Source organism: Oryctolagus cuniculus, chromosome 6 (assembly GCF_051225735.1).
Source record: "Oryctolagus cuniculus isolate XC-2025 breed Fujian yellow rabbit chromosome 6, ASM5122573v1, whole genome shotgun sequence".
Taxonomy (NCBI): domain Eukaryota; kingdom Metazoa; phylum Chordata; class Mammalia; order Lagomorpha; family Leporidae; genus Oryctolagus; species Oryctolagus cuniculus.
In genome coordinates, this window is record NC_142872.1 from 107262640 (window position 1) to 107289392 (window position 26753).

Consider the following 26753-nt stretch of genomic DNA (forward strand, 5'->3'; position numbering starts at 1 on the left):
AGGGGAAACAGACAGGAACAGGAGCGATGGGCAGAGAGGAGAAGGAGGCACCGCCGTGCTGAGTCCTGTCCCCTGCCCCTCCTTTCTCTCTGAGGCTTCCACTCTGGAGCAGGAAAGTGGAGGAAGGGAGAGGGGGAGCAATTGCACACGTGTTTGGCTGCACTTTGCGATCAGGAGTGATTAATCTTTGTGCCCTTTTCTTATCACCATTTACTCAAGGACAGGTGAGCACTTGGTCACGTGACTGCCAGCAGCTCCAATCTTCCCAATCCAGATTTTGTACTTCTGCTTTTTAATCCCTGGCTGGTCCTTCCACTCTGGATTTCCTCACTTGCCTTTAACATTCTTACTGAAGTCCTGAAAGGCTTTTTGAGGGGAGAGAAAAAGCTGGTACGGGTCATTCAGTTCCTAATCTTGTGACTCTTGTGCACAAGGGGTGATTTTGAACCCGAGTGGCCACTTATTAACTGTACCTTAAAAAGCATGAGGTTAGAGGTGGGTGGCTGTCTGAGGTCTCCCACGGATGCTGAAATTTGAAGTGTTGGCAAAGTCTTCAAGAAGGGGAAGGTGAGGAGCAGATGACATTGAGAAAGGTGGGGATTTCCCTTGGTGGTTCTCCTATCGGCAGAGGTTTGTTAGCAACAAGAGAGGGAAATATTTGGTGTGTTAGGAACTAAGCTGGTGTAATAAATTATGAAACCAGCTGTAGCAAAAGTATGTGAAATCCACAGTCTGTCCTTAGGAAGGTGGTTTCCCTTTGCCCTGGGAAATTGCTTATGATAAAGGGGTTGGGCAATACTTTTGCTTTATAATAACCCATCCCAGGTTGAAAATGTCCCACGGCTGTCACAAGGCACCAAACCTCATCTTCTCTGACTTACAGCTTTCCTGGCAATGATGGACATAAATAATTAAAGAGCTAAATATGCACATAAATCTTTTCTCCAATCATTTGTCTAAAATTTTCACTTTCCTAATGAGGAGAGAAGATTAATTTTTAACGTGGTTCAATTAGTTAGAATCTAACCTAAGAATAGGTACACGTGAGTGTTTGAAAGAGTGAGTGTATTTCCTTCCTCTCCTGATGAGAGTAGCATTGAAGGCCACCCTTCTCTCTTCTCCCCTCTATCAGCTGTACTAAAAGCTTAAAGAAAAAATGATTGGCTAAATGAAAAAAGCTAAGTATTAAAAAGCATGAATTGAACTGTCCTCTAATATGTCCAACTGCATTTAATCAGATATGTGGTCAAAAATATAACACCTTCTAACTCTTGGTTAACCACAGTAATAAAAAAGGGTGTGGGATGCATATGACTTTGTATGACAAATATTGTGATATCTGCACAATCCTAAAAATTGTTTTTATTTGATTTTAAAAGAGCATTACATGTTTTTAGAGTATGCATCAGAAAGTTGGACCATGTGTGGTTAAGTCACATGTGACTGGAAAATATTTCAATCCTTTGCACTTAATAAGTAGTTGTAGGAATCCCTGCCTACTATCCATCTTAGCTAGGTCCTGGAAAAGAATCACAGATACTGTGGAGTGTGTGTGTGTGTGTATGTGTGTGTACATGTGAGCACTTGGAATCATTTCAAATATAATTTTCTTATACTATTTTCTGTTGCATGTATAATATATACATGTAAATGCTTTTCAGTACATTTATTTTATTAACTGTGATGTAAAGTACTTTAAATAACAGCAGCAACAAATAAGACATTAGGTTTCTAATTCTGGTCCTCCTTAATACTTATTTTGAATGTATTTCTTTAAGAAATATTGGTGAACATTTTCTTTTTCTAAAATTGTAGCACCAGTTGCAATACAATGATGAATTCTTTGATCTTCTTGTTTATTTAAAATAAAAAGATAAACTTGGTAAGAATGAAAATGGATATCACCAATTTTTGCTCTACATTAGTAGAGCAATCTTGTGACCCTAATTTCTGAATAAAGAAATTTAAGTGTGTAATAATGAACCATTCACTTCATAAAATGCTTATATCTGTAAAATTTTAGTCAAGAAAATTTGATTAACTCACTAAATTGCATTCAAATTGAATTGGATTAGGTTCTATTTAGGAAAAATGATTTTCATGAGAAAAAATTGCTGCAAACGATGTAGTAATGTGTTCAAAATATGAGAATCTCCCGGGTGGGACTCAGGATGGCAATACAGGTATCTGGAAGAAATTTAAGGAGTGTGAAAGCCCAAGGGCTCGAAAAACACATACAATGAAGCAAAGGCTGTATGTGTGCATTAGTGTTAAGTCCATCTAGTGTAATTATGACGATATCTTGGACACAGGGCAATTACAGTTTCTTAGGATGAAATATTATTATTAAAACAAGTTTTATTTTTTAGAGATTTATTTATTTGAAAGAGTTACACAGAGAGAGGAGAGGCAGAGAGAGAGAAGTCTTCCATCCGATGGTTCACTCCCCAATTGGCCACAATGGCCGGAGTTGTGCCAATCTGAAGCCAGGAACCAGGAGCTTCTTCCAGGTCTCCCATGTGGATGCAGGGGCCCAAGGACCCAAGCCGCAGCAGAGAGCTGGGTTGGAAGTAGAGCATCCGGGACATGAACCAGCGCCCATATGGGATGCCAGCACTTTAGGCCAGGGCGTTAACCTGTTGCACCATAGCGCCGGCCCCTAAAACAAGTTTTATTAAAACAAGTTTAAATATTTTTTTAAAGATTTATTTATTTATTTGAAAGGCAGAGGTGGGGGAGGTCTTTCATCCACTGGTTCACTTCCTACCGGCTGCAATGGCCAGTGTTGGGCCTATCCAAAGCCAGGAGCTTCTTCCAGGTCTCCCATGTGGGTGCAGAGGCCCAAGGACTTGGGCCATCTTCTACTGCTTTCCTAGGTCATAGCAGAGAGCCAGATCAGAAGTGGAGCAGCTGGGACTCAAGCTGGCACCCAAATGGGATGCCAGCACTGCAGGCAGCGGCTTTACCTGCTACACCGCAGCGCCGGCCCCATAAGTTTAAATATTTTAACAGTCTTAATATCGATCTATTGGTGACATGCTCAAACTTTTCCTCTGTAAAAAAAAAAAAAAAAAAGAAATTATCAATTCCCAACTTGACTCTCACTGGGATTAAACATGACAATAGGTCTGCTCTGATTTCATCATCATTTAAAAAAAATCATCTATTATTTTTCACTTTATGTTTCTGTGTGGGAGCAAACTGTTAAAATCCATACTTAATGTATACTAAGCTGATCTTCTGTATATTAAGATAATCGAAAATGAATCTTGATGTGAGTGGAAGGGGAGAGGGAGTGGGAAAGGGGAGGGTTGTGGGTGGGAGGGACGGTATGGGGGGGAAGCCATTGTAATCCATAAGTCGTACTTTGGAAAATTATATGCATTAAATAAAAGTTTAAAAAAAAAAAAACTAAAAGCAGACACAATTAAAAGGTTAGAGACCAGTTTGAAATAAATATTAACATTAAAGTTATATAACCTGATGAGACATCTAAAAACACACTTTTTCCTCTCCACAGGCAGCTAACACGGAATGAAAAAATTATTTCCTGGAGAATGAAAAAAACTTGTAGCCAAGAATATTACTAACAATTTGGTTGTTAGTGTCGCTCAAATAGTTTAATTGATTGAACTCCTAAAAATGCTTGAGTGTTAACCTATTTTATTGTAAAATTTGTATCAGCTTTTCAAATCACTGTGTTTTAGGTCTGGAAAAAAGAGAATTAAATCTATAGCTAATAAAATTATTTTTCAGCATAACAAGGTCATTTCACTTTGTACCCCAAATATGACTCAAAATAAGTCTGTGGGTTCTTTTCAAGACTCATTATGGAATACCAGGTAAGCAGAGGAACCTTACTGTCATTTTAACTACTTATGTGCAAGAGTCACTGTGATTTTGATTTGCTTTGCTCTTCCTCATTTTGTTCCTGTTCTGTGGTTTCCATGGTGAGTCCTGTAATGCAGGTAGAGTAATCCTATCTTCCTTAGAATCAAAGAGTTCTAGAAGTCAGGCCATCCCAGTGGTCTCTTGAATCCAATCAAAGCAAGGAGAGGCAAGAGATCTAGTATAGACAAGCTTCCAAAATCAAAAAGAAAAAACTGGGTTAAAAGATTCAATGAGTTTTATTCTCAGAATTAAGCACATCATTTTGTTAAGAGAAGAAAAAATAGCTCTGGGGAGACTTTTCTGCTGTCATAACTCCGATTTGCATGGGGTATTGCAGTTTACAAAGCTTTTTCACAGATAATTTCATTTTAATTTGTTGGGTGTCTGCCTATTTTTCTGTCAGATTTGAGAGCTCCCTTGCGATCAATCCTGAGCTGAAGCTCAAGGCCGGCTATAAACACAACTAGGGCAGTGGTGAGTGTGCTGTCTTGGATGAAACAGAACAGAGGCCAGTAATGGAAGTCAGAGAAGGCACTTGCTCTCACTAGCTGTCTAGCACCATCTCAGAGCCAGACCATTAGAGATAACATCAGTGTGCGACTCTACTATATTGGATGTGAGTATTCCTGACTCAATCATTTCCTGGGAGACAATATTACTCTTTAAGTTTGGTGGCTAAAACCATGTATGTCATCTTTACCAGGATTGCTTTCAAGTTTTTCCAAACGGAATTCTTATTGAAAAACTTCTTTGCTGTCAACATCCAAGAAATGAAATAGAAACGATTGATCTCCATGGATTCACTTTTGAAATATTGATAAGTTGAAGCCAAATGCTTCGCGTTGTGAAAGTAGCTAACACTCTTGTTTGTAAAATTCAAATAAGCATTTCCTAATCATTTGTGTAGATCCAGTTTCGCTTCATAATTTCCAGACTGCCACCTGGATGCGTTCAGGGGGTTTCTGACACACTTGAGCTAATTTTCAAGGTTCCTCCTTTGTCTCTGGGCTTCTCTTTTATTCCCCTGGGACTCTCTGCCTCAAATTATTTTATCTGAAGCTATGTCTGAACCTGAATAGATGAAGGGAGAACCGAGGCAATTATATTACTAATTCAAGCATAAGACAGGAAAAAAAAAAAAAAAGCACTCTGCTTGACTTACTTGGAGATTTCTGGCAAACATCTTTTTCTGTTTCAATGATCTGGAAGATTGCCCAACTTCTTTTCTTTTGGGGGTGGGAGTGGAGGTGAAGAGCTGGCCTGGGTCACATGGCTGCCTCATTTCCTGCTGCCTCAGAATGCGTCTATTCTAGGAAGGCTCAGACGTGACGGGGAGGTTGGCTGCTTCTGAGATGCAGTACTTAAGATATATGAAGACTGAGACTGATATTTTAAGTTCTTCACTGATCTAGGGGTCTGGTACGCAGTCACGGTAAGCTGGACAACTGCCATGCTGACTTACTGGTTCACTCATTCATTATTTGCATGCTTGCTCAGTCCTGAGGCTATGAGGGTGACTGTGTTTTGGCACTGGCTCTTGAAGAGCGCAAAGAAGACACATTAAAAAGCAGGTACAATGTAATGAAGTAAGTTTGAACAGTGATTCCATTGTGGTCAAAAGCATATACCCTTTAAAAGTTTCAAAGAGATGGAAGCAGAAGCCACAAAAGCAATTTGTCTCAGACATATTTCTCTACTTATCTTGTTTGATTTTTTTTTTTCCCTGTGCAGTCCTCCTTTAAGAATGATGTAAACCAGTCTCACTGGAGATTCATTTGCTGTCTTCTCTTGCAGATGCCTGGTCTCTGGGAGTTCTGGGTAGGCCTTTTAGACAGATCAGGGTCTGGCACAGGTTTGTCACGTTTGTTCTGCTGAGGGCTCTCCCTGGCAGATGGCAACAGCTGTTTGTGATTGAGTCTAAGAAACTACAGGAGGAGCCCTGCAAAATGTCCTTTTTATTACACTAATGGCTTTTTCCCTGAGAGTGGTTTTTCATTGTATCAGTGCATAATTGTTTTTGCTAATGCGTTTGCTCCAATCATACAAAAATCTAATTACTCTATGTAATGAATCATTAACAATTGCCTTAAATTCCTTTCAGTGTTTGCATGCTGGTATTCAGTTTATGCTAATAAATCTGAAATATTCATGGCTTTCACTCTGAGACTGCAGATGATGTCCAAAAAATTGTCTTAGAAAATATGCATTTTTAATTTGTATTTTGTAAAATACTGAAGTATAAACTGCAAGATTATTCTGGAAATACAATATTTTAATTTTCTATTCATTTTTTTAAGCAGAGTTTTTTAAAAAAATCTACTTCACACCCCACATTCACTTAGCTACAACAAAATAGCACGTGGTCATTTTTAACTGGAGAGCATTAATTGGTGTTTGGTAATGAAAGAAGATCAAAAGGGACTGATGTCACACTTTTTAACTTTGATTTATCCATATTGAGATTCAGCCTCTGATCCATTTGCTGAAATTCGTATTAGGACTGAGTACCTTATTACTAATTTTTTAGTCAAAGAAGGGAAAATTAAACCTTGAATCTAACCCTAAATGTATAGCACGATTAGAGATTTTCTACAGTACTGCTTTTACTATTATTACTGTTGTTATTAAACGTATACTATGTTCTAAGTGTCCACTGTTCTGCTAAGTGCTTAATGTTCACCATTTCACTTCATCTTCCCTCAAAGCCTATGAGGTCAGGATTTTATTACCCTCGTTTCACAGATGAGATTTAGGGAAGTGAAGCAAACTTGCCCAAGGTTATTCAGTGCTCTGCAGCGGTTCTCAACTGAGGGCGATTTCACCTCCTTGGGGCCATTTGGCAATGCTTGGAAGAGTTTTCCTTGTCACAGTGGGCTGGGGGCAGCTGGCACACAGTGAGGGAAGGCCAGGGATGGGACTTCACTTCTTCCAAGGCACAAGGCAGCCTCCCCACTCCCCCCACTCCCAACAGAGAGGGATCCGGTCCAAAGCATCAACAGTACTGGGGATGAGGAATGGTTGTGCAGCAGCTGTGTGTGATGCCCACATCACAACCCTTTGGGCTACGGATTTCAGAGCAGCTGTGCCAGACAGCTGTGTTGGACAGCTGTGGGGACCATGGGGTGTGATTGCTAGGGTCTCAGTGAAAACACTGTGTAATAGGGCTTTGCTTTTGGCCTGAGGGCTTTCTCTGAAACACCTGTGCAGGTGCAGCCTGAGCTTGTGTGAGGTTATCACCTGGAGGTGAGGGTAACCTTCAGACAGCCTTCTACCTCCTTGCTCTTAGATGGGGCCATCATGTGGGCATTCTACCACAATGCTTCTGTGCGTCCCCAGAGGGACTGAATCTTGGTTTTGTACTGTGGTAAGCCATGGGCACAGCTGGCACCAACGGGCTTACTGCCTTCTCACACTGGTCAAGGGTTTTTGGCCTCCTGCAATCCCAGGCTGAGCCTGTTGCTGGGGCTTTCAAGAGAGCTTCAGAATGGGAAAACAGAGAGACACTACCACATGAGCTCGAAGGGGCAGCTGGCAACTACAGAAAACCATCTACCATAGCTAACCAAACCTCTAATGTCTGTTTGATTCGTGTTTATCCCTTCCTTATCTTGTACCCCACTCTTTCTCTCTTCTTCCTAGCCTTGCCTCATGAATAAACTACCTGTACCTCAGCCCCTATTTTAGACTCTGCTTTCAAGAGAACTCAAACTAAGATACAAAGTTAATAAGTCTGCTGTATTGTATTGTAAATCCAAGTAACAGAACCAAAGACTGAGTGGCAGTCCATGAACACCCTGTGGCTGAGGATTCCCTCTGCACTCTAAATTCCATGGGCGAATGTTAAATCTTGCTTGATCAGGACTCTCAATTCTCTCGACAGTTATCTTTGTCCTAATCCACTAACACAACCTCAGTGATCGAGCGAAGGGCCAGGTTGACCAGGTCTGTGGCAGATTTACACTGAGAATTTCCATTTAACCTTTGTTGCTGTTTGGAAATCTTTCATGAATCTTTTAACACCTTCTTCACATACTCATCCTTCCTTTTAAGTCCCAAACCTGGCTTGGTCAGCCCTCTTTCTGCACGATCCCGTGTGAATTTGACATTGAATTCTGATTATATAACATTTACTACTTCTTCAGCCATCCAACAGCTCTTTGTTTTCTTTGCGCTCTTAACATTCCTGTTCCCTCCAGTCTGAGGACAAGACTCACCATCCGTCCTTTTCCTCTACTCACTTGTTGGTTGAGCTCATTCACTTCTATATGGATGGCATCTAATTTTCTGATTTTAGTTCTGAATCCCTGAGTCCCAGGGCCACTCTTCACAATCCTCTCTCAAAATCACATAAGCTCAACTCTCACCATGCAACAGGTATCTCTTACCTGTCATATTGTTCAATAGCTAGAAACCTTGAACTCATCTTTAACATTTTTTTCATTGCTTACTATTATGGAAGACATTGTTGGCTGTGCACTCAACATTCTTCTTCTCTTAAAGAAATACCACTTTTGGTATAATGTTGAATCTTCTCCTAGGCACTCATGTGGCTTGGAAGAAGTTGAACTCCCTTCCAAGTCTAGGGAAGTATTAGAATAGACTAAGGGGCAACTCATTCTTCTTACCACAATGGTTCAGCAATTGGCATACAAACCAGTTCAGGTCACTGAGATTCAAGGCATCCATTTGTTGGTGATTCAGAAGAAACTGTTCTCTGCTATTCTCTCTGGATATCTCTGGAGGTCTCTCTCTCCTTGTGTTTCTCAGGTTGCATTCATAGATGGATTTGATGGGACTGAAGTCATTATGTCAGTACCACCTGAGAATGAGACCAGCAAATGGAGCAGTGCTGAGCCACATGATTCTCAAGGAAATGGAATTATTAAAATTGGATTTCAGCTGCCCCAAAGGATGTTCTGTCTATGGATAGCCAGCAATGGGAGTCAATATTTTTCCTTGTTGTTGATGGTTCCTGTTACTGGCAGTCAATGACTCTTAGTGAGAAAATGCTCTGTCTTGTTGCCTTTGAAAGCAGCCTCTGTCTTGCCATTTCCCCACTACAATTGCATCCTTTTAATCCGCATGCAATTGCTGAGAGTTGGCTGGCTAATCTGCAGTCTCGCATTCTCTCCTCTTCCTAATTTGTCTTTTGTACTGTTGTCAGGTGTGTTTCCTGAAAGACAATTTTCAAGAGGTCCTTCTACTTCATAAATTCTTATAATGGCTTCTTTTTTGCTTTCAGTTTTTAGTGCAAACTTCCGAGATTTGTTTTCAAGTCTTTTCATAATTGGATTCATATACATGTATATATATATATATTCATGTATATATATTCAATATGATTCTCTCTGTTCTCCAGTGTATAACTATAATATTTCTTCCTGATGCTATCTTAACTGAAAAGTATTTGCCCTGTGCAAATTCAGTGCATGCTGCAAAGGTTTTTATTCTTGTTCTAGGTTCTTCACAGACTCCTCCTGAATACAGTTGGCCTTTATTCATTCAGTCTGTACTAAACGCATATTGTGTGCCAAATACTCAACAAAGCAGTAGAGCTATAAAGGCAAATGATCACAGTCCCTCTTATGGCCGGGATTCAGCAGTTAGAGGCATGAATTCTTAACGTTTTTAAGCAAATCTCTCACACAAATTTCATATATATCATAAAACTGAATTTGTAGGGTTTAATTTTTAAGATACCAAGGCTATTTCAATTAATGTACAGCTTAAAATCAGAGTATATAGATGAATGTGGTGGTCTTATTCTTAGCCTCAAAGTAAAATATATCACTGTGTTTTATTCTGGTTACTTAATAGTAAGAAAATTAGGATTCATACAATCAAATAGCTGTATTATGTTAACAATCTTTAGCAGCTCACCTTGCAATCTCAAAATTCTCTTATGTTAAACAGAAGCAACAGGAAAAACATTGGGACATTTCCATAAAATGATTTTACATGGCATAAGTTAAAATGGTTTTTAGTTTGATAACTTTGATGTATATGTTTGAATCAAATCATTTCTTCATCCAACATATAGTTACTTACCATGTTTACTACATGCAAAGCTTTAGTGTAGATCGTATATTCTCAATCTGGTGATATTATGCCAAGGAGGCAAATATTGATTATTGAGGGAAAAACATTTTAGATATTGCAATGGCCCTCCAAACATAAACAGATATGTTTGTGTATGTGTGTATATATAAATATGTGTGTGTGTGTATAGAGAGAGAGGGAGAGATAAAATTTCATGAGGGATTATTAGTAAAAAAAATATTTCAGCCAACTCTTAGATGAGAAATAATAAGAAAAGGTTGAGGAGCACTGTTTCAGATGTGGGGTGAACAGATGTGAACATCCTGGGGAAGAAAGTGCTGACATTCTCATGGGGAGGTAAGCGCACAATAACCATGGCAAATAAGCAAAACATATCATGGGTTTAAAAAGCAGTGCAGACAAGGAGAAAAGTAAACTAAGGAAAGGAGACAGGATGCCGACATGCGGGAGGAGGTAGCATTGACACTAGCCAAAGCAACCATGGACGTCTGAGTGAGGGAGTGAGTGTGGAGGAGCTCATCAGCAGACTGTGCAAAGGCACTGGGGAGAGAGCAGAGCTGGCTCACCTGAGGAGCAGCAGGCCATAGTGGAAGGAGAGGACTGGAGGAAGGAGACAAGGGCCGTGCCATAGAGCTCACAGGGTCCAGCTCAGAAAGAGCCATGTAAGGACTCTTTTTTTTTTTTTTTTTTTAGATTTATTTATTTGAAAGACAGAGTTATAGTGAGGTAGAGGCAAAGAGAGATGGGGGGAGAGATTGAGAGAGAGAGAGAGAGAGAGAGAGAGAGAAAGTCTTCCATTGGCTCTTTCACTTCCCAAATGGCTGCAATGGCTAGAGCTGGGCCAATCCGAGGCCAGGAGCTGGGAGCCTCTTCCAGGTCTCCCACGTTGGGTGCAGGAGCCTAAGCACTTGGGCCACCTTCCACTGCTTTCCCAGGTGCATTATCAGGGAGCTGGATCAGAAGTGGAGTGGCTGGAACTCGAACTGGCGCCCATATGGGATGCTGGTGCCACACTGCACCAGCCCCAAGCACTTTTTTTTTTAAGATTTATTTATTTATTTGAAAGTCAGAGTTACACAAAGAGAGGAGAGGCAGAGAGAAAGAGAGAGAGAGAGGTCTTCCATCCGATGGTTCACTCCCCAATTTGCTGCAATGGCCGGAGCTGTGCCATTCCAAAACCAGGAGCCAGGAGCTTCTTCCAGGTCCCCCACACAAGTGCAGGGGCCCAAGGACTTTGTCCATCTTCTTCTGTTTTTCCAGGCCACAGCAGAGAGCTGGATTGGAAGTGGAGCAGCTGGGACTTGAACTGGCAACCATATGGGATGCTGGTGCTTCAGGCCAGGGCGTTAACCTGCTGCGCTACAGCACCAGCCCTCCAAGGACTTTGGTTTTAACTCTCATGAGAAGTCACTGGGGTGCTCTGAGGACAAAATGAGATGAGGATACTTCATTTGTTCCTGGAATTTAAAAAGTTTATTTTGCTGAAAATCTTTTGAAGTTCACACATAATTTTTTCATAATATGCATTTTCCTTGAACTTAAAAAATGATCTTGTTTATTTTCTGTACAGGCAAACAGAGAAAGCAAGTCAACTCCCATCCACTGGTCCACTCTCCCAGTGCCCACAATAGCTAGGGCTGGACCATGCTGAAGCCAGGAGCCAGGAACTCTGTTTGGTTCTCCCACATGGGTGTCAGAGACCCAAGTACTTGCTCCATTGCTCACTGTATCCCAGGAGCTGCATTAGTAGGAAGTTGGAGTCAGGAGCTGGAGCCAGGCACTAAACCCTGGTATGAAACTAGAGCGTCTTAACTCATGTATCTTAACAGCTAGGCCCTCTTCTAAGAACTTTTTTTTTTCCTTTTAAGCATTTATTTATTTATTTGAAAGTGTTAAAGAGAATGAGAAATGGAGGCAGAGAGAGAGAGAGAGATAGTGAGAGAGAGCCTCCACTTGCTGGTTCACTCTCCAAATGGCCGCAGCGGCCAGGGCTGAGCCAGGCTGAAGCCAGGAGCCAGGAGATACATCTGGGTGTCCTGTGTGGGAGCTGAATCAGAAGTGGATCAGCCGGAACTCGAGCTGGTGCCACAAGGGATGCCAGTGCTGCATGTGGCAGCTTTACCTGCTGCTCCACAGCGCTGGCCCCTCTATGAGCTTTTTCAAGACCTGTTTTATAATCTGATTTACATCTTTACCAGGTCGTTCTCACCACTACACTGAGAACGGTTTGTACAAAGCAAAGGGGACAGTCTACTTGAACTTCGGAAACGAAATACCACAGCCTGGATGGCTTCAACAACAGATTCTTGTTTCTCACAGTTGTGGAGGCCGAGGATATCATACCCAGGTGTCAGCAAGGTAAACTTCCTGCAGAGCCTTCTTCTCTTCCCTTGTAGGTAACTCACAGGGCCTCTTCCTGGTTGGTGTGCATGGGGATGGAGGGTAGCGGTGGGAGAAAGAGAGAAGAGTGGGAAAGCAATGTTGGCAGGGGGTGGGTGGGTGGGGAGACAGAGAGAACAGGTGCAAGCTCTCTGTGTCTCTTCTTAGAAGAGCATTGTACCTATTCCCCACCCTCAGGAACACCTTGAATCCTATTTACTTCCCAGAGTCTCCATCTCCAAATACCTCTACAACAGGGGTTAGGGCTTGAACTTGAGCATTTTAGGAGTCACATTCATTTGGTCTGTAACAGGAGGCTACTGCAATGGTCCAGGTGACATGGTGTGGTAGGGAAGGACAGAAGTGCTAGGACTTCATGTCACCTTAAAGCTAGAATATTCAGGCTGTGCTGATTGATCTGTTATGGAGGATGCAAGAAAGACAGTCAACACTGTCTAAGGGCTTCAGATATACATGGTAACATCATTATTTTTCTGTAGTTTGCAACGTCGAGAAGTTGAATAGAATACATCAAAGCACTTAGGATTTTTGAAAGGCTCTAAGTTAATGTATCTCCATTTGTCAATTAATATGGGGGCATTTGAAATGTAATTAAATGTTTTTGTATAACACAGTTACTGGGGACAACTGGCATTTAAAGGCCAGGGGCAGGGATGTCAACAGTGTTCAATGCATGGAATAGAGCTGCACAAATGAAGAACTCTACCGAGACTCACCAGTGGAGCTGCTCTTATGTATTTTTTTTTCCATCTTAATTTGTTGTTACCTGTTGCAAGTGCAGAAAACAGAGCCTTTCTCCGGCACTCATTTCAAGCACAGTTCCCCCAGCTAAGCTGCAGAGATCTTCTTGGCAGAGGTTATCTCACAGAATATCTTTGTCCAACAGTGAAGAGCAGAAAATGCCTTTATTTTGATAACAGGAGGCTTATAACATTTCTTGACTAGAGTAAATGCTGGTCTTCTCATAGCCATCACTTTGCCATTTCTCCTAAATTCATATATTTTAAAAATATTTATTTGATAGGTGGAAAAGAAAGAGAGAGCTGTCTTCCATCTGCTGGTTCACTCCCCAAATGGCTGCAACATCTGAAGCTGGACTGATCCGAAGCCAGGATCCAGGAGATTTTCTGGGTCTCTCACATGGGTAGCAGGGGCCCAAGCACTTGGGCCCTCTTCCATTGCTTTCTGATGCCATTAGCAGGGAGCTGGATTGGAAATGTAGCAGCCAGGACTCCAACTGGTGGCCAACTGGTGCCACAGGCAGAGGCTTAAACTACCACAGCACAGCCCCAGCCTCACTAAACTAATAACTTGTTAACAGAATGTGAACTTACCAAATCAATGAAAAGGATATTTTCTTAGTCATAACATAAGCCTAACTCTGTAATATATATTTCTCAATATTCTTTTGTAACTTTTGTTGATGTGTTGTTGAGTTTTTAAAAACAAAGACATTACCTTTTGAGAGCAGATTTAGATTCACAGAAAAATTGAGATGAAGGTACAGAGGCTTCCTATATATTTCTTGTTTCACACATGCATAGTTGTGCCCTTATCAACATTCTCATTACAATGGGTTTGTCACAATTGATGAATTTATACTTACACATCACTATCACCCAAAGTCCCATAGTTTACATGGGTTCACCCTTGGTGTTGCATCTTCTGTGGGTTTGGACAATGTATGATGACATGTATCCACCATGATGGTTTTATTCAGGGTAGTTTCACAGCTCCTAAAATCCCCAATTTTCTGCCTATTCATTCTCCCCTTCCCTCCACCACCGTAATCACTGATCTTTTGTATTGTCTTCATAGTTCTGCATTTCTAGCTATTTTTATTAGAATAATAATTATGATTTTATTCCTTTAGAATACTGTATAAATACTGTATTTTACAATGTTTCTATATAAGGATCACAGTTTTTTAAATCACTGCATATAGCCCGTCATCATTTCCAATAACTTCTCCCTTTTTAGTTTGACAATTTGCTTCTAATTTTTCATGAGTTACGTGTAACATTTCCATCTTGTCTTTCTGCAATTGATTTTTCCCATCTTCTATTAAATATCCCTCCCCTGCCAGTTATTGTCTATTTACTTGGTGTCTGGCTATTGTGATTTATGTATGTATGCTAGTGTCAATTCACCTATTCACTTCGTGTCTGAGCAATGATAATTGCTTGATTTTTTCAGGCTTCCTTCAACATTCACATTTATGGCTTCCAGTAACTTCTGATCCCATGCTGCTCCACAAGCATTTGCTACAGTGTGAAGCACAGGTGGGCAATGAATTGAATGTTTCATAGTAAGAGGAAAGACATATTCCAGAAATGTTTTAAAGATAAAAGTCACGTATTTCTTTTTTTTGATAAAATAAAAATTATTGGATACTGGCATTGTGGCATAGGAAAGCCTTGCAATGCCAATGTACCACATGGGAGCTGGTTCATGTCCTGTCTGCTTCCTGATCCCTGCTAATGGCCTGGGAAAAGCAGCAGAGGGTGACCCAAGTGCTTGGGTCCCTTCTATTCATATGGGATATCTGGATGAAATTCCTGGCTCCTGGCTTCAGCCCTGGCCATTACAGCCATCTGGAAAGTGAATAAGTAGATGGAAGAACTCTCTGCTTGTCTCTCCCTCTGTAACTCTGACTTTCAAATAAAAAAATAAATCTTTAAAACAATCAAAATAAAAATTATAGTAAATGCTTTCCCAAGATACCCATGGATTAACAAAAAACAGCTGAATATATTGCTTTCAATATTGAAGAAAAACAAACTTATCAACAGCAACCTCACACCACTTATACTCCTAAATTGCTATATGCTTTTATAGAAGATAGCAAAATTCTTCAGTGCAAATGATTGTTGTAGCTCTTGACATATTAAGCCCAGCAAAGCTAAGATTCCACATAGACACTGGATAAATTTGATGACAGAAACTCAAAGAAGCCAGTGAAAGTAAGAGAACTTCGTCTGTGCTTACACAATCTACAGAAATGAACTTTATAATGTGATAAATGGAATAGAAAACTCTACTTACAATTCAACAACACAAACAAAATGGTTAGGGATAAGTATGGGAAATGGGCAAGATCTACATAAAGAACATTTTTAAATACTATTGAAAAAGACAATACTGAAATAAGTGGAAAGGTATAGCATTTCTTGGGTGAGAAAAATCAGCATCATTAAAAATGAGTTTCAATAAAAATATCAACGGTTTTTATTTTGGAATCATTTAAGTTGATGATAAAGTTCAAATGGAAATGTAAAAAATAAGAATGGTCAAGAAAAATCAGAAATAGAAGCCATAAAGAAGACTAGCTTTGAGAGACAGAGAGAGAGAGAGAGAGAGAGAGAGAGAGAGAGAGATTTTTCATCTGCGAGCATCCTCAAATGCTCGCAATAGTCAGAAGGGCTGGGATAGCCTGAGGGGAGGAGGCAGGAACTCAATCTGGGTTTCCCAAGTGGGTACAGAATCCCTAGTATTTTGGCCATCACCTGTTTCCACCCAGGAGGCACATCAGCAGAAAGCTGGAAGCAGAAGTGGGGCTTGAGTGGAACTCAGACTCTCTGATATGGGATGCAGGTGTTCCAAGGGGCATCTTTACTGTGCCAAATGCCCACCTCAAGTTGAGTTTCAGGTGTTTTGTTTCTTATGCCCTTGTACTCCTTTCTGCTTTTTGGATCATTTTCAGAAAGAGAAGAACTCACTTAATGTCACTAAATTGCAAAAGGAGATCCTACATTTCTCTATTTCATGCCCACATGTTTTATTACATGAGTACAAATTGAATCCAGATTTCTTGCACTTGCTAGTCATATTTATTTCTGCCACATCCTATTGGTCAAAGCAAGTCATAAGGTAAGCTCATTTCAAGACTGGGAAAACAGAATCCAGCTTTCACAAAGAATTGCAAAGAATTTTTGGACACATTTAAACTATCAAAGACACTCTCTTCTACTCCCTGTTCTTTCCCACTTCCCTAGCTCTTTCTGTATGTCCACTGTTGGAAGATATATGATACGTAACTTGATAGGAAAAATAGAGGATCTTATGCAGAAATGACTTCCCTTTCTTGCTCCCACTTGACGATTTATTACAGATTGTGTTTCTTCATTTCCACCAAATCAGCTGCTCTGATACCTGTTCTTCCCCTCTGCAATCCATGCTCAGTGACTTTGCAGCTCCTCCTGAAAAAAGTTGATACCTTCATCCTGTTGCTTAATCATTTCCCCTACTATTTCCTCAGGGACCTTACATCATCACTGAAACATCTGACTTTTTAAAAACCTTGTTGTAATGACAATAGGTCTGATCTGATTTCATCATCATTAAAAAAAATCATCTATTATTTTTCACTTTATGTTTCTGTGTGGGAGCAAACTGTTGAAATCCTTACTTAATGTATACTAAGCTGATCTTCTGTATATTAAGATAATCGAAAATGAATCTTGATGTGAATGGAAGGGGAGAGGGAGTGGGAAAGGGGAGGGTTGTGGGTGGGAGGGACGGTATGGGGGGGAAGCCATAGTAATCCATTTTTCGTACTTTGGAAACGTATATTCATTAAATAAAAGTTAAAAAAAAAAAAAAAAAACAAAAAAAAAAAACCTTGTTGTAAAGATACTGGCATCTTTTCCATCTTTTGGGGAAAAAAAACCTCGCAGTTTCTACTCTGTCTTTTGCTTGTAGTCATATGAAAATATTTTCAGACATGTGTCAATTTATTGTGTTTTTCCCTGTACTTTCTCATCCCATCTCAATCCATATTATCTGGCTTCTACACTAATTCTCCCAAAGTACAAATAGCTTTCACCAAGGTCATCCTTGACTTCTTAGATGATTAATGGATTTGCTTGAATCATCACTGGCTGCTCCTTTACATGTCCTTCACTAATTTTTTTTGTCTACTCATGTCTTAAATATTGGTTTACGTGATCAAATTTTCCTATGCCTGAGACAGCATGACATCACGCTGGATGATCTCATATAGCCCGTGGAACTAACTATTATGATGGTCATTTCATCTCTTATTTTCTCTAGATTCATATCCAATTTCCATGTGATGTTTCCTCCTTGAAATTCCATCAGCAATGTTCAAGTATATTTTAAAAAAATTCACAGAAAATTGGAATTAAGATTTTTAAAGAATAAAGTTTTTTAAGATTAATTAATTAATTAATTAACTAATTTTAAAGGCCGAGTTACAGAAAGGGAAAGAGGGAGACGGAGAGAGAGAGAGAGAGAGAGAGAGAGAGAGAGAGACCTTCCGGTCATTCTCCAAATGGCTGCGATGACTGGGGATGGTTCTGGTCAAGGCCAGGAGCCTGGAATTCCAACCAGTTCTCCCACATTGGTGCAGAGGCCCAAGGATTTGAGCTGTCTTCCTCTGCTTTCCCAGGTGCATTAGCATGGAGCTGGATCAGAAGTGGAGAAGCTTAGACTTGAACCGGCTCTCTGATGTGGGTGCAGGTGTCCCAAATGGCAGCTTAACACACTGTACTGCAATGCTCACTTCTGAATCTAGTTTCTGACTTCAAGAGGCAAGCAATTTATGCACAAAGAAGAGACTTATATACAAGAAAACATTTTACAATGCTGTTGTGAATTTGGGGATTGGATGAATCAGAAATAGTTTTGCGTGGTGCTCTAAGGGTTTAGCACATAATGCTACATTGGTGCTGGGAGGGAAGTACCATTATGTGGGCTTGGCCCTTAGGGCTTGCATTTAAGAGATTTTAGAGACAAAAAATAATTTTAATTTTAAGATAAAGATAGTATTCACTCTTATTAATAAGATGTTATACAGAGAATAGAATCTAATCAATCTAGCCTTATGACAACATTGAAAAAGGTAAGCAAATGAAATATGTGAAAGTAGTGTCATTTGTTGTTCTCAGTTACAGTAAGTTTACTCTGACCTAATCATCTAGGCATATATTTGAGTAGGATGGTTTATTAATGATCAACATTTACTAAATTACAGATGGAGTTAAAACATTTCCAGAGGTTTCCACTAAAGTCGTTCTATTTCAGCTGCTTCCTGTTGAGTTAGATCTTCATTGACTGAAAGTACAAATATCTATGTTATTTATCATCAAATGAATGCAAGAAGCAGCAAGTATAATAGTAGTTGAGAGAAATTTTATAAATAATTTCTTAATTCCAGATTGATACTGCCTTTCTATTCATTGTACTTTTTGAATATATATGCTGGAAACATTTTGTGAGCCCATAGAGGTCAGGGAAAATCTGTTAGAAATATGAGGCTTGGGGCCAATGCTGTGGTGTAGCAGATAAAGCCACCTCCTACAGTGCCAGCATCCTATATTGGCACAGGTTTGAGTCTTGGCTGTTCCACTTCCGATCCAGCTCTCCACTTTGGCCTGGGAAAGCAGTAGATGATGGCCCAAGTCCTTGGGCCCCTGCACCCATGTTGGAGACCTGGAAGAAGCTCCTGGCTCCTGGCTTTGGATCCGCTCAGCTCTGGCCATTGTGGCCAACTGGGGAGTGAACCAATGGATGGAAGACCTCTCTCTGCCTCTTCTTTTGTGTGACTCTTTCAAATAAATAATAAATAAATCTTTATAAAAAAATATGAGGCTTGAGTTCAGTTGTGAAGCATGACAAGGATTTGCATATTATGGATGTATACAGAGTGATGAGGTCATTAGTGAGTAGGGAATATTGAACAAGGGGGAGGGGAGAGGAAGTGTGTCTGGCATATTAGGATGATAGTAAAATCCCAGTTCAGTTGAGGAGTATTAAAATAATGCAACAACAGGAGAATGGGTGGGGAAAGGTAAAATTAAGGAAAAGGAATTTCTATTGAAAATTTCTGAGTGAAAGAAAATTGTGGGGTCTGGCGCCGTAGCTCACTTGGTTAATCCTCTGCTTGCTGCGCTGGCATCCCATATGGGCGCCGGGTTCCAGTCCTGGTTGCTCCTCTTCCAGTCCAGCTCTCTTCTGTGGCCTGGGAGGGCAGTGGAAGATGGCCCAGGTGGTTGGGCCCCTGCACCTGCATGGGAGACCGGGAGGAAGAACCTGGCTCCTGGCTTTGGATCAGTGCAGTACTGGCCATAGTGGCCATTTGGAGGGTGAACCAACGGAAGGAAGACCTTTCTCTCTGTCTCTCTCTCTCACTGTCTATAATTCTACCTGTCAAAAAAATAAAAAAAGAAAACTATGAAAGAAGTATCTGGAAAGACAACTTTGATAGTCATGTGTAGGCTGGATACAGGAAGAGATGTTGAAGTCGATAAGAGTAGATATGATGGTCAATCATTTCCCAAGAATCTGGCTGTGAGGGAGGCAATGGAAGTGAAAAGCAGCAGGGGATTTTCAAGATGTTATGAATCATCAATTTCCAGAATTTAAAGATAGGATGTGGAAGTCAGGAGAAAATGATTGAAGAGTTAGAGAATTAGTAGTCTGATGGTTGGGGAGAAGACTCATCCTACTCACAGATGTGAACTCAGGACAATCAATTTTAAAGACAAGATAAATCCAGTTGCAGATACATTGACTCTGAGCAATGAAATACACATATTAAATTACCACTTGTGTACTGTAGCCCAGGGGAGACAACCAGGGCCTGAGAAAAAGATTTGAAAACTTTTCCCATGGAAGAGATGATTTGAGATGGGGTGGATATACCAATGAAATGAAAAGATTCTGCACAATGAACCTGCATAAACAGATCAGAGAAGGAACAAGGACAAGGAACCTGAGAGAGTTATCTGAAAAAATAGTAGAAAAGTGAAAATGGAACCAGGATTTGGAGGGTTAAGTGGGGGAAAAATGACTTAATAGTGCCAAGCGCTTGTCCAGCATTTTCCAAGCATCCTTGGAATTGTCACAATTATATCTGTATTAATTTACATGTATTGCTACATGATAAATATTCAAAGCCAAAAATAAACATCTGCTCTATCACACAGTTTCTTTGGATTAGGAATTCAGGAGTGGGTTAGCCACATGGCTCTGGTTCAGGGTATTCCATGAGGTTGCAAACAAGGGGGCAGCTGAGGCTGGAGTTACTGGAAAGATTGTGTGGGGCTGGAGGCTTTGCTTCCAAGATGGATCACACACTTGAAATTGCTGAACGTTGATGCTGGCTGTTGGTATTAGGTCATGGTTATTCCTCACATGGGTCTCTCCTTATGCCACGTAAGTGCTTGTAGCAAGGTAGTGGGCTTCTTCCAGGGTAAATCATCCAAGAAAACAGGAGAAAAACAACAATGTCTTCTATGACCTAACCTAAGAAATATCATTCTATCATTTCTGCAATATCCTACTGCTACAATATGGGGAGGGGACTGAATAAATGTATGGAAACCAGGAAGTAAGGATTATCCCTGGGAGGTTGCCCCCACAGCATGCCTCTTCCTGCAGACAGTCAGGAATTTAAGACAAATCTAGGCTTTTTTATAAAAGTTGATCAACTTCTAAGAAATCAAATTGATGGAAAATATCGTGAGATAACGAGAATAATATATCTTTTATAATGAATTCTTGTCTTCTTTCCAGTCCATTAGATTTCATTGTCAATACAAGCCCTGGAAGTTGTAACTTGGATTGCAGTATTATGAAATAATTGGAGAAATCCACAGGGTCAGTAACTATATGCCAAAACTGTCCTTCTTAATGAGACATTTAATGTAAAGCAGATGGATTAGTGATGTTTTCAGGCTCATTTGTTGAGCATTAATGCTTGCTTTCCTTGTCTTCTTAACAGCATGTCTGTATCTGCTTTAAAGAGGCATTGGTTGTTAAAATTTAATTGTAATTTTATGTTTATCCTTTTATTGTTTTTACAGTCTCTTTAGGTATAAGTAGCTAAGGTCTCCATTAGTGAATTAATTAGACTAATATTTAGTGAAAACAATGATGACAGTTTCAAAATAGGCACAATTCTCAAATTTGAATGAGTAGAATAATTGCCTAAGAAGTTTGTTTACAAATACAGTTTTCAGGGTTCCATCCACAGGAACAAATTCATTTAGGCTGGTAATAGGACCTCAGAACCAGAATTGTGAACAAATAGTTGATCACTCTGACATAGGTGCTCCACAGGTGATAGCAAGCTGCCTGCAAAACTTTCACAAATTATGTTAATGTTAATATGTTGATATCCAGCACCTTGGAGAATAACTTGAGAAGTGAAAGATTTTTTAAGAAAAGGAGCTACTAAACATTAATTCTTTAACGTTCTTTAGACAAATATATAAGAGAAGACTATAGCTTTGTCTGGTTAGTAATAAATGGTGAATAAGGAAAAGCTACCACACAGAGCAGCTAGTTACTGAGGTAATAACATTTGCTGCCTCACTTGACTGTGGGGATTTAATGGCTTAACGTGGATGAAATGTTTGGAAGAGTAATAGGCACCTAGTACAATCTCAATAAAACATTGCCATTGGATATGATGAAACTATAAATTTTACAAAAATTCAGACTCTACCAGAGCATATACTATTCTCTTGGAAATACTGGTTAAAGGTTACGATCCTTGATTAGTGAATTGGAGCTAAATGTGGATACTGGTTCCCACTGTGTTTATAGTATGAACAGTTCGCTATATATAAATACAAAATATAAAATTCTTTTCCAATTTTTAAATTTTTATAAACTAAACAAATTTTATATATTTAATGTATACAGATTTAGGAGCATAGTGATTCTTTCCAATTCATTCTCACACCCTCCTACATTCCCTCCTCTTTCCTTCTTTATTCTTTTAATTTATACAATGACATACTTTATTTTATAATCCCAAGCTTAGTCATCCACTAAGAAAATAATTCAACAAATAGCAGGAAGCAAAAAACACCATTCCTCAAAAGTAGAGACAAGGGCTGTAAATAATAATCAAATCTCAAAATGCCAATTTCATTCATATACATTATATTTTTATACTCTATTAGTAACCACAGATCAGAGAAAACATTTGATATTTGTCTTTTTGGTACTGTCTTATATCACTAAGTATAATGGTTTCCAATTGCATCCATTTTGTTGCAAGAGAAGGGATTGTATTCTTTTTATGGTTGAATAATATTCCATAGTATACCACATTTTATTTATCCAGTCATCAGCTGATGGGCATCTGGATTGATTCCATATCTTAGCTATTGTGAATTGAGCTGCATTGAACATGAGATACAGATAAAACTTTCATATACTGATTTCATAATTTAGGTAAATTTCCAAGAGTGGGATGGCTGGGACATATGGTAGAACGATTTTCAGATTTCTGAGGAATCCCCGAACTGTCTTTCACAATGGCTATACTAGCTTACATTCCCACCAACAGTGGATTAGGCTACCTTTTCCCCACATTCTGACTAGGGTGAAGTGAAACCTCATTGCGGTTTTGATTTGCACATCCCTAATTGCTAGTGATCCTGAGAATTTTTTAATGTGTTTATTGTCAATTAGAATTTTACCTTTTGAAAAATTCCTGTTTAAGTCTCTTGCCTATTTCTTAACTGGATTGTTTGTTTTGTTGTTGAGTCTCTTGAGCTCTTAACAGAGTCAGGATATTAATCCTTTATCAATTGTATAGTGTGCAAATATTTTCTCTCATTCTGCTTATTGCTTCTTAACTTTGTTGAGTGTTTCCTTTGCAGTGCAGAAGCTTCTTAGCTTGATGTAATCCATTTGTCTATTTTTGCTTTTATGTCTGTGCTTCTGGGGTCTTTTCTAAGAAGTTTTTGCCAGTGCTAATGTCTTGAAGAGTTTTCTCAATGTTCCCTTCTATGAATCTGATGGTATCAGGTGTTGGATCTAGATCCTTAATCCACTTTGAGTTGATTTTTGTATGAAGTTTATGGTAGTGTTTTTTTTTTTTTTAGATTTACTTATTTATTTGAAAGGCAGAGTTACAGAGAGGCAGAGAGAAAGAGAGGAAGGGAGAGAGAAAGAGGTCTTCCATCTGCTGATTCATTCCCCAGATGGCCACAATAGCAGGAGCTTGCTGATCTGAAGCCAGGAGCCAGGAGCTTCCTCCAGGTCTCCCACACAGATGCAGGGGCCCAAGGACTTTGGCCAACTTCCACTGATTTCCCAAGACATAGCAGAGAGTTGGATTGGAAGTGTAGCAGCCGGGACTCAAACTGGCGCCCATATAGGTTGCAGGCACTGCAGGCAGCAGCTTTACCTGCTATGCCACCATAAAGTATGGTCTTGTTTATTACTTATGCATGTGGAGATCCAATTTTCCAAGTACCAGTCAATGAAGAGACTGTCCTTTGCTCCAGGGATTGATTTTTAGCTCCTTTGTCAAAGATTAGTTGGTTGTAGATGCATGGATTGATTTCTATTATGATCCATTGGTTTAAACATCTGTTTTTGTGCAAGTTAACAGACTGTTTTGATTGCAACTTCCTTGTAGTATGTCTTGAAATCTGGTATTGTGATGCTTCCAGCTTTGTTTTTGTTGTTTAACGTTGCTTTAGCTATTTGGTTTCTCTTGTGTTTTGATATAAATTTTAGCATCTTTTTAAAAGAAAATTATTTGAAATGCAGAGTTACAGAGGCAGAGAGAGGGAAGTCTTCTATCCACTGGTTGACTCCCCACATGTTTGCAATGGTCAGAGCTGCACTGATCCAAAGCCAGGAGCTTTGAGCTTCTTCAGGTTCTCCCATGCACGTTCAGGGGCCCAAGGACTTGGACCATCTTCCACTGCTTTATCAGGCCATAGCAGAGAGCTGGATTGGAAGTGGAGCAGCCAGGACTCTAACCAGTGCCCATAAGGGATGCTGGCACTGCAGGCAGAGGCTTTGCCCGCCATGCCACATTGTCAGCCCTTAGCATCATTTTTTAAAATGATTTATTTATTTATTTATTTATTTGAAAAGAGCAGTTACAGAGGGAGGGGGAGAGAGAGAAAGAGAGAGAGAGAGAGAGAGAGAGGCAGAGACAGAGAAAGTGTTCCATCTACTGGTTCACTCCCCAAATGGCTGCAATGGCCAGAGCTGGACAAAACTGAAGCCAGGAGCCAGGAGCTTCTTCCGGGTCTCCCACGTGAGTGCAGGGATCCAAGCACTTGGACCATCTTTTACTGCTTTCCCATGCCATAACAGAGCTGGATTGGAAGTGAAGTAGCCTTTTTTGTGTGTCTTCTTTTCCTTATTCATTACATAATGCCCTTGTTTGTCTTTTTTAACAGTTTCTTTTTGTGTAAAATCCATTTTGACTGATATTACAGTGGCTACATTTGCTCATTTTTGCTTTCTGTTACTGAGGAATATCTTTTTCCATCCTTTCACATTCAGTCTGTGTGTGTATATATATATGTATTTTGGTGAGGTGTGTTTCGTGTAGCCAGCAAATAGTTGGATCTTGTGTTCTTATACACTCAACCAATCTGTGTCTTTTAGCTGAAAAATTTAAGCCATTTACATTCAATATTATTATTGATAAGTAATGATTTTATCCTACAATTTTCTTTAAATATTCCTATTGATTTCTTTGGGTTTCCTTTGTGCCTTTATTAGGAGATTTTTCTGCCTTTTGTGCCTTTATTAGGAGATTTTCTGCCTTAACATTCTTTCATAATTATGATTTTTGTTCTCTGTTTCTTTCATGCATATTTTAGAATATTTTCTGGGCCGGCGCCGTGGCTCAATAGGCTAATCCTCCACCTTGCGGCGCCGGCACACCGGGTTCTAGTCCCGGTCGGGGCGCCGGATTCTGTCCCGGTTGCCCCTCTTCCAGGCCAGCTCTCTGCTATGGCCAGGGAGTGCAGTGGAGGATGGCCCAAGTGCTTGGGCCCTGCACCCCATGGGAGACCAGGAAAAAGCACCTGGATCCTGGCTCCTGCCATCGGATCAGCGCGATGCGCCGGCTGCAGCGGCGGCCATTGGAGGGTGAACCAACGGCAAAAGGAAGACCTTTCTCTCTCTGTCTCTCTCACTGTCCACTCTGCCTGTCAAAAAAAAAAAAAAAAAAAGAATATTTTCTTCATATTTTACTATTGAAAATTTGACTACACTGTATTATGGTGAAGATATTTTTGATCACATCTAGTAGGAATTCTATGTGCTTCCTATATTTGAATATCCTTTTCTTTCATCAAATTTGAGAAGTTTTCTGCTATTATTTCACTGAATAGGCCCTCTAATCCATCCTCTTTTTCCATGCCTTCAGGATCTCCTAAGACACATATGTCTGGTTGTTTGATAGCATCCGTAAATCTCATACACTCTTTTCAGTTTTTCTGATTTCTTTTCTTTTCTTTTTTTATGTCTGACTGAGATATTTCTTTCTAAGGCTTTGTCTTCTAGCTTGTATCTTTTTCTTCTGCTTCACCAGGTCTGTTGTTGAGGCTTTCCACTGTATTTTCTATATGACATATTGAGTTCTTCATTTCTCATATTCCAGTTTGATTTCAATATCTCAATGTCTCTGCAAAATTTTTTCATCCATATCCTGTATGGATTTTTTCTCATGAATTTGTTTCTCTGTGTTTATGAATAATTTTATCATCATTATTTAGAATTAATTTTCAGGTATTTTATTAATCTCTTCATCTTCACATTATAGTATTGAGGTGTTGTGTTCCTTTTGGGGAATTGTCTTCCTTGTTCTCGTTTCTTGTGTTTTTGCATTTATTTTTAGGTATTTGTGGAAACACTTGTTGATTTTCTTTTCTGATGAGTTTTATCTTTGAAGTATGCCTCTGTGGCTTAGTGGAGTGTCCGATCCTTCAGTGGGTATCCAGAAGTTTGTGCTGGATGTGGGCAGGGAACTCTGGTTGGTGCTGAAGTGTGGGGTGAGAATCCAGGGTGACACCCAAGTTGGGTGTGGTAGATTTCCTCTATTGTCAACAATAGGGGAGGTTATAATCACACTTGTAAGTGTAATCATGACGTCACCTCCTCTGTTCCCTGATGATCAATGCCCAGGGTTAGCGCATAGTGGCTACAACGCCCAGCCATGAAAGCTCATGAGCCACACAAAATGTGTGGTCTTCAGTGTGAGCATGGAACTCTCTGAAATGACCTACCCCAGGCAGTCAGGGAGCTCTGAGCTTCTCATGCCAGACACTGTGATTGCTCAGAGACCCAGCTACATCACATATTCTATGGTCACAGAATTCCCATGTTACATCACAGAAGGCTTTCATAGTCATGGGGTACAGAGGATCCACTCCTAGCCCTGCAAGCCTGTCCTGTCCATGGAGAGAGCAGAGATGTTCCCAGAGCCAGCTGCCTGTGGGTGCCACACCTTGGCAATTTGAGCTCTGGAGCCTGTATTGGGTTGAGGGGATGGGAGTACCTCAGAGTCCTAAATGGGTGCCCAAACCCCTGCCAACCATCCCAGCCTGACTCAAAAGCAATGGGGAATGTGGATTCTTCCCTCTGATAAAATCCCCTGGTTGTGTGTT

General features: G+C 40.0%; 1 long non-coding RNA gene across 3 annotated transcripts; it reads left to right on the top strand.

Moving 5' to 3' along the window:
- The first annotated feature begins 4959 nt into the window (after positions 1-4959).
- On the top strand, positions 4960-18999 carry LOC108176579 (uncharacterized). Of its 3 annotated transcripts, XR_011389490.2 has the most exons (5): positions 4968-5323; positions 12150-12309; positions 13376-13495; positions 14548-14633; positions 18733-18992. It is a non-coding gene; the product is annotated as an uncharacterized LOC108176579 (long non-coding RNA). The 3 variants fall into 3 exon arrangements; XR_016234939.1 differs by lacking the exon at positions 13376-13495 and having other exon boundaries at positions 4960-5323; positions 18733-18999; XR_001793230.4 differs by lacking the exons at positions 14548-14633; positions 18733-18992 and having other exon boundaries at positions 5030-5323; positions 13376-14436.
- The last annotated feature ends 7754 nt before the right edge of the window (positions 19000-26753 follow it).